Genomic DNA, 7,382 nt, shown 5'->3' on the forward strand with positions numbered 1-7,382 from the left:
TTACCTAATCTTTCCCTACTAATAAAGCATGCAGTGCTTCTGGTCGTACGTCGTCCACCCTCACTTTCCGCTCGATCCGTTCTCGTACGTCCGTCCCCTGCTCGCTATCGCCCCTGGCTGGGCCTTTCTGGCGCCCCAGATGGGCCTATGCGCGCGCACAAATTGGCCCAATTAATCCAGCCCACCTATCCCCGTCCGAGGCAAAAAATACTTGGTGGTGACAAGACTCGAACTCTAAACCTAACGCCCAGCAAAAACAGCACAGCCAACCGAGCAAGCATGTGTTATTTGTAATATAAAGATTGATTCAGATAATAAATAGTCCCACCTCGCTTTTTTACATCCAACCTACTCAATATAACAGAGAAGTACATGAGGATGGTGGCCAAGCTGAGTGCAGGCATGGCCGGCAAAAATGAGCCCAATATAAGCTACGGCAGTACATGAGGTCTTCGGCTTCAAGCTGGCCTGAGCGTGAGGCATGGCCGGCCGGCCGTGGCCTACTACGGCCAGCACAAGCGCCCTTAACATAAGTAGGTTGAAGATGATGAGCAAGAGGAATAACTAAATACTTGTGAGAGCAACACATGAGATCTTCAGCTCTAAGAAGAACCTGAAATTTTATCAGAATTTATCTCAGTTGGACATTGGGCTCATCATCCAACGTCCACCGGGGAGTGCCTCTATAGGGGGTTAGTCAATGGTTGGCCGACCATGACTAACGCGTCCCATCAAAACGAACTCTCCCACAATGGGTAAAGGGAGAGATGCGATTGGTGGTAACCCCAACCCGACCATAGCATCAAACCACGACCCTCACAATTCACTTATTTGTGTTCATATTAATTAATCCAAGTACAGTCAAACAAAGCTAAGAATATTTAGGAAGTACATGCTGGTTACAAAGCATGAAATGCATGTGATGTCATGCAGTAAGATGAAAATGAAGATACTGAAATTGGCAACAACATTTTCTTGGAGTCCTGGAATGCAAGTTGTGAATTTTTATACAAGATCTAAAGACGTGTTGTTAAAGTACATGATCTTTTACTTCCAAGCAATAATATTGACTATGTTAATGTTTTTTGTTGCTACAGTACAATTTAAACCATCCAACTCCATATCAGTACTACTCCAAATAGAAACTTGAGTGATTTTGTTATGGATTTTACAAGTTTAGCAAGTTGAGCATTTTCTGGAACTTTTATGCACATGAAAGACTAGCCTTAGTATGACCAACAAGAAAATTAAACGGTACTGTAACATGGCCATTTCTAGGTGAATCTTAATATGGCCATCTCCCTGCACAAATGTATAACTTCCTTTCGTTCTCTCATTTACCCGTAGCTCAAGACCAGTAGCAGCAAGCAACAAAAGCAAGCAACAGCCGCAAGCAAAACATCCAGCAGCAGCAAGCGGCAAAGCAAGTAGCCAGCAGCGGCAACAACAGCAAGCAGCAAAGCAAGCCAGCAGCAAGCAGCAGCAGCAGCAGGCAGAGGTGACTCCTCACCTTGCTAATCATGGTTGGGTCGGATGGAGCAGGGAGGCGAGAGGACGGACGACAGCGAGTTCCAAACGGCGTCAATGGCGGTCAGTGGTCGAGGAAGAAGTAGGAGGGACCCGCGGCTTCGAGTCCGTGGTCCAAAGGAAACGCGGAGGACGCGGAGCCCGACACGGTCCCTAGAGCTGCTCGGGGAGGAGGACCACCGCGGCATCGCAACAGCGGCCGACAGAATCCGAGAAAGGCAGCCTTGGTTCAAGACATTCCTGCACCTTGGCGCCCGGAATCACCATTAGAGGGACTGCAGGAGCAACAATGGAGCTAGGGAATTACCTAGGAGCAAGAACGCACCGGAGACATGAGATGGTTCAAGGCGGCGTCCAGCGGGCGTGCAGGTCGGAGCCGGAGGCGTGGACGTCGATCCAGACTGACGGCTGGCGGATCCCGCTGGTCCCTATGTGTGACGCCCCCGATTTAATCGTACACTAATCATGCATGCAAATGTGTACGATCAAGATCAGGGACTCACGGGAAGATATCACAACACAACTCTAAAACATAAATAAGTCATACAAGCATCATAATACAAGCCAGGGGCCTCGAGGGCTCGAATACAAGTGCTCGATCATAGACGAGTCAGCGGAAGCAACAATATCTGAGTACAGACATAAGTTAAACAAGTTTGCCTTAAGAAGGCTAGCACAAACTGGGATACAGATCGAAAGAGGCGCAGGCCTCCTGCCTGGGATCCTCCTAACTACTCCTGGTCGTCGTCAGCGGGCTGCACGTAGTAGTAGGCACCTCTGGTGTAGTAGGGGTCGTCATCGACGGTGGCGTCTGGCTCCTGGACTCCAGCATCTGGCGGCGCTCCATATCGGCCTGCATGCATGCACTTACTTAGAAGGAGATGAGGAAGTTAGAGAGACACACAGAGGTAAGGGGAGAGGGGATAGCGCGCTAGAACAAGGGCGCGAGTGACTTCCTGCATGCATGAATGAGGGCGTTGGCAAATCTCGGTGGAAGCACTGCTGGGTGTAGTATGTGCTGGCCGCTCGACCACAACATTTGTCTAGTGGTATTTTTGTCACTTTGTACACGGGTATTTTCTTGGGTTTGGGCCAAGCTTTAGTGGTGAAAACAAACATGGGAATGAAATATAATGTTTCAATAAAACAACATTCAATATAAAACTAAATAATCAAAATCATTAGAATTCAGATCTTTTGATAACTTTATAAAACACTTTACATGAATTATACTATCGAGGAGTATTTGAGGGCATCTTCAACGCCATTGCTCAAAACGTCCACAATCGTCCGGACTATGCAGTTCAGACCGGGCGTGTTTTGCCATCGAGCGCGTGTCTGTATCGATCCGTCGACCGGTTCGGACGTAATTTTCCCGCAATCTGGAAACAAACTGGAGGGGCTTTGCGTGCATCCAGACCGTTGCCACGCTCAATTCTGACTGCCCTGACCCACCCAAAAAACCCTCCCTCGCATGCATCTCTTCCCGCTCGAAGCCGTCAACGCCGCTCCAGAGAACCAGTGCCACATTCATGCCAACTTAGAGTGACGCGACCTCTCACTGGCACTCCAGCATTAAAGCGGCACCAGTCGAGTTAAACAGAGATCAAATATACAATCCTATCGGTTCAATAAAGATCAAATGTTTAGTTGTCGCTAACATACAGGATCACATATACTTGGTTATCTCTACCTAATAATAAAGCGGCTAGCGTTTCTGTCGTCCGTCGTCGTGTTATTTTGCAAAAAAGCCCTTCAGTTTATCGGAAATTGCACTCGCAGTCCCAGTCCGGATTGAGCAGTGCTCGATGCAGAGGTGGGCGTTGGCTCGCTGCTCCTCCCGAGATGATGCAGGGTTGCGATGCAGTTGACTTGGTGGACGAGGGCCAGCGAGGCCGGAGGCGGAGCAAGGCGGCGGCGGACTGGGCCTTGGGCGTCGCGGCCGGATTGAGCAGTGCTCGATGCAGAGGTGGGCGCTGGCTCGCTGCTCCTCCCGAGACGAAGCAGGGGTGCGATGCAGTTGACTTGGTGGACGAGGGCCGGCGCCTTGACGACTCCGGCAAGGCAGAGAGGCCTAGGACGGACACGGGGAAGACGGATCCGTCCGTTTGCCGGCTGGATCGGGAGGTGGGCAAGCCCAGGCGGTGTGTGGCAACGGTTGAAGGTGCCGGCGGCCATGAAGCTCCGATGGTGGCGCTGCACAGAGTAAAAAACGGAGGGAGCTGAGGTCAGGCAGGAGATGGAGAGCACGGGAACGAGGAGAGGCCGAGGCGCAACTGTGTGTGCTCTGCTCACCGGCGGCCTAGCCGACGAGCCGGCCGAGCGGCAGTGGACTGGCCAGCGAAGGAATGGGGATGTTGTGGATAAGGGGGCACGCAGTGTGCGGCTCGGTGGGGAGTAGCGCCTGTTGCTATTTGTTTTAATCAATCGTTGTTGCTTGATGTACAGAGACTGGAAGCTGCTGGATGCAATGATTATAATTTTTTTCGGTGCTCATCCGTTGGATTTATATGCGATTTTTCATGGCGTTCTGCTAGGTGTCCCCTCCTCATATTGGTCCACTGTGATTATTTGACTGTACCGCCTTATACTCTAATGGCAACAGTTTCAACTTAGTAAGCCATATGCTCATATTCATGTGGCTGTGATCTCGGGAATAAAAGTTCATAGGAAAGGAATAGAAACCTTCACTGAACATAGGGTTGTGTTGTACATATACTGAGAAAGGTTTGTACAGTATGAAAATATGTTTCGAGATGAAACAAATTATGATTATTAGTCATGGCAGTTGTAGGCACAGCTAGAGTCAACTAGGTGTTGTAATGCTAGACTAAAGATGAACCTTGCTCGGAGAAAGTCCGCGGCCCTCCGTGGGATAATATATCTGACATGTTCTCGTTGTGCTTTGCAGAATTGTTCTTGGGAGCGTACCGAGCAGACCTTAAATGCAACAAAGCTCTGAAACGATGCACATATCATAATTTTTTGTGTGGCACAGATAATTTAAAGAGCGATTGAATTTTGACTTGTACATTTTCTTATGAATAGCCGATTCTTGATGGTACACTAAACTTTTCTTGCTACCAAAAATCCTAAAAAGATAGAATTGAATGGAGCAAAGACAATAAGCTGCTAAGAACTCAGCAGAGCCGGATGAAGGAGAAAGGAACTAGGAAAAAGTTGAGAACCACATCTAAGCTTTAGATTAACTATCCAAAACCGGTATCATGTTTCGAATAATTGATGTGGGTGTCTATTGGCTAGAGGAGTGCGATATGTTTTTCTTCCGTTGCAACGCACGGGCATATTTGCTAGTTGACCTAAAACAAATTCATATTTAGTTCTTCTACGTGAAGAGAGCACATGTTCAGATCAACACAAGACTGAGGACGAGGACGATGTTGCCAACTCCGCCCCGCCCACGCCCCGTCACCACAACGACTAAGTCGGCACGTCCAAGGGCGCCTTCGATGTTAATTTCGTGTTTCACTTCTTCTCACTCAGTGATTTTGATACAGGTGCTTGACGCAAAATTCGAAGCCGAACAGGAGCAAAGAAGACGTTGGCAGGAATGCAAGGTGGCTAAAGCAGCGCCGGAGACAGCCTAATAGGAAGAATGCAGCAAAATCTCAGAAGGTAGTGTAGACTGTAGAGTACACAAGTTGAGGAGGACTAGGCAGTATTATTTGTGCGTGCCATAGTTTATTTGCTGCTTTCATTAAAGGTTAATTTAACAATTTCATAGGCAAATGCACTTGTGAGAAATGATGAGGTGGAAGCGCTCGAACCGAAAGATTCTCTGGCTGCATATGATCAGGACTCCTACCGAGAACATAATGGTATAATGCCCACGTACAATGTTGTGTTTTTTGGCTTTGCGTGCATGAAAAATCTCCATATCTTGTGAAAGCTGAAGCTGAAGGAGTGACCACTAGTGCAGCCATGGAAACACAGACTACAGATGGGCAGCAGAAAGGGAGGAACGAGCCAAGCAGAAAGAGACCTGCTGCGAGTTGCGAGCGAGATCAACAGGAGCTGAAGATTCCGATCGAGGCTCCTCCGTCCGGGCAGCTATCCTGAGCCAGTTCCTCGCACTGAGAAGAAAAACTAGGGAGAGGAAGGCGAAAGCAATCTAGCTACATCGACTCTGAGGATGAAGATGTGGGCTGGACCTAAAACGGCGTGTTGGGTTCATTGTGAATGTCTCTCCATCATTGCGACCAATGCGGTGGCTACAATGCTGTCTTGTTAACTCTGCATTCCTTCCTTCTAATTGTGATATTGGCTTGTTAGTTACTTAGTTATCTTATTAGCTTTGACACTCTTTTTTCTTTTCTTCTGTTGACGTGGACTTGTGTGTATATGGAGAAACTTAATGTCCAGCCAGCTACGGTCTTTGCTAACCAACCCGACTGACAGCCAACAACGGACTCTCCTTGTAATGCGACATCCCAAGTGAAAGCTGAAGTCTCTGCATGACACAACACAGTTCCCTCTTCAACATCATCACCTTGCTGCATAAAGCATGCAACCTTAAACAATGGAATGGATTAGGCTCGCTGATTGTCTGCCTGATAATGATGAGTTCATCTATGAAACAAGAGCCTCGATCTCTTGGGAACTGCAGCATATGCAAAGCTCTAAAGGGGCCCTGGCCTGAGTAAAAAACCAACTTGTTCTGTTCTTATAGAGCATTATTTGTTAGTGTTTAATTATGTCAGTCGTACACAGCTTGGAATGATTCGTTCTGGCGAACATTTGGACCCGAGGAAACCGTTGCTTGGGCCAGCCTTCGGGCATCCCAGCCCCAATTCAACCACCCTGTCGCACCTTCCGTGACGGTTGTCGCCACACCTGGGGCACATTGGGTCCATTGCTGCGTTCACAATTGTTAGAATGTTAGATAAATTATAAAAAGAATTTAACTCAAACAATCTTTTCCTCCCTTTTCTCTCTTCTCTCTTCCCTCTCTATTTTCTCTCTTCTCTCTTCACTCTTTCTCTCTTTTCTCTCTTGTCTCTTTTTTTCTCTTCGCCTTTTCTCTCTTCTCTCTTTCTCTATTTTCTCTCTTTTCGCCACACGATGACAAAATAACCTACACTAGCCTACACTATTTGCCTCTGGCCCATCTTCTCGCTCCTTGCTCCTGGCTCCCTTTCTTTGAGGAAAAGAATCCAGCCTTTTTGGAGCTCTAGAAAAATACTTTTCATGAAAAAACCGAACTAGGAGCACGTTTTTTCCCTTTCCGAAGAGGCATGACTCTCGCGGAAGCAAGTCCGCGCCTCCATGAGAACTAAATCCGTGCCACTCATTGAAGAAGAAAAAAACAAGTTTTTCCCCCTTTCCCATGCTTCCATGAGAACTAAATTCGTGCCTCTCGCGGAAGGAAAAAAGGAAAACGCATTTCCCCCTTATTGGAGAGGCATGACTATGCCTATAGCGGAAGCCAATCCGTGCCTCCACAAGAACTAAACCCGTGCCTCTCGCGAAAGGAAACAAAAAAGAAAACATGTTTTTTTCCTTTTCCAAAAGGCAGGACTGTGCCTCTCGTGAAAGCAAATCCGTGCCTCCACGAGAAGTAAATCCTTGCCTCTTGCGGAAGGAAAAGAAAAAGAAAAACATATTTTTTCCCTTTCCGAGAGGCATGACTGTGGAAGCAAATATGTGCCTCCACAAGAACTAGATTCGTGCCTCTCGCGGAAAGAAAAAAACACGTTTTGTCCTGCATTTTCTATTCAATTCTTTTGTCCTAAACCTAAGAATAGACGGGAAACCCGAAAAGCCAAAAAAAACAAAAAATCATCTAAAAGCCGAAAAGATTATAGAAAATAAAATAAAATAAAATTCGATGGGAG

The 7,382-nt window shown here is 47.3% G+C and overlaps 1 long non-coding RNA gene across 2 annotated transcripts; it reads right to left on the reverse strand.

Moving 5' to 3' along the window:
* Positions 1-3,073: 3,073 nt before the first annotated feature.
* LOC119312129 lies at positions 3,074-3,948 on the reverse strand. Of its 2 annotated transcripts, none has more exons than XR_005151256.1 (2): positions 3,823-3,948; positions 3,074-3,723 (listed from the first exon to the last, which is right to left on the reverse strand). It is a non-coding gene; the product is annotated as an uncharacterized LOC119312129 (long non-coding RNA). The 2 variants fall into 2 exon arrangements; XR_005151257.1 differs by having other exon boundaries at positions 3,805-3,943.
* Between the last annotated feature and the right edge of the window lie 3,434 nt (positions 3,949-7,382).

Source organism: Triticum dicoccoides, chromosome 1B, assembly GCF_002162155.2.
Source record: "Triticum dicoccoides isolate Atlit2015 ecotype Zavitan chromosome 1B, WEW_v2.0, whole genome shotgun sequence".
Taxonomy (NCBI): Eukaryota; Viridiplantae; Streptophyta; class Magnoliopsida; order Poales; family Poaceae; genus Triticum; species Triticum dicoccoides.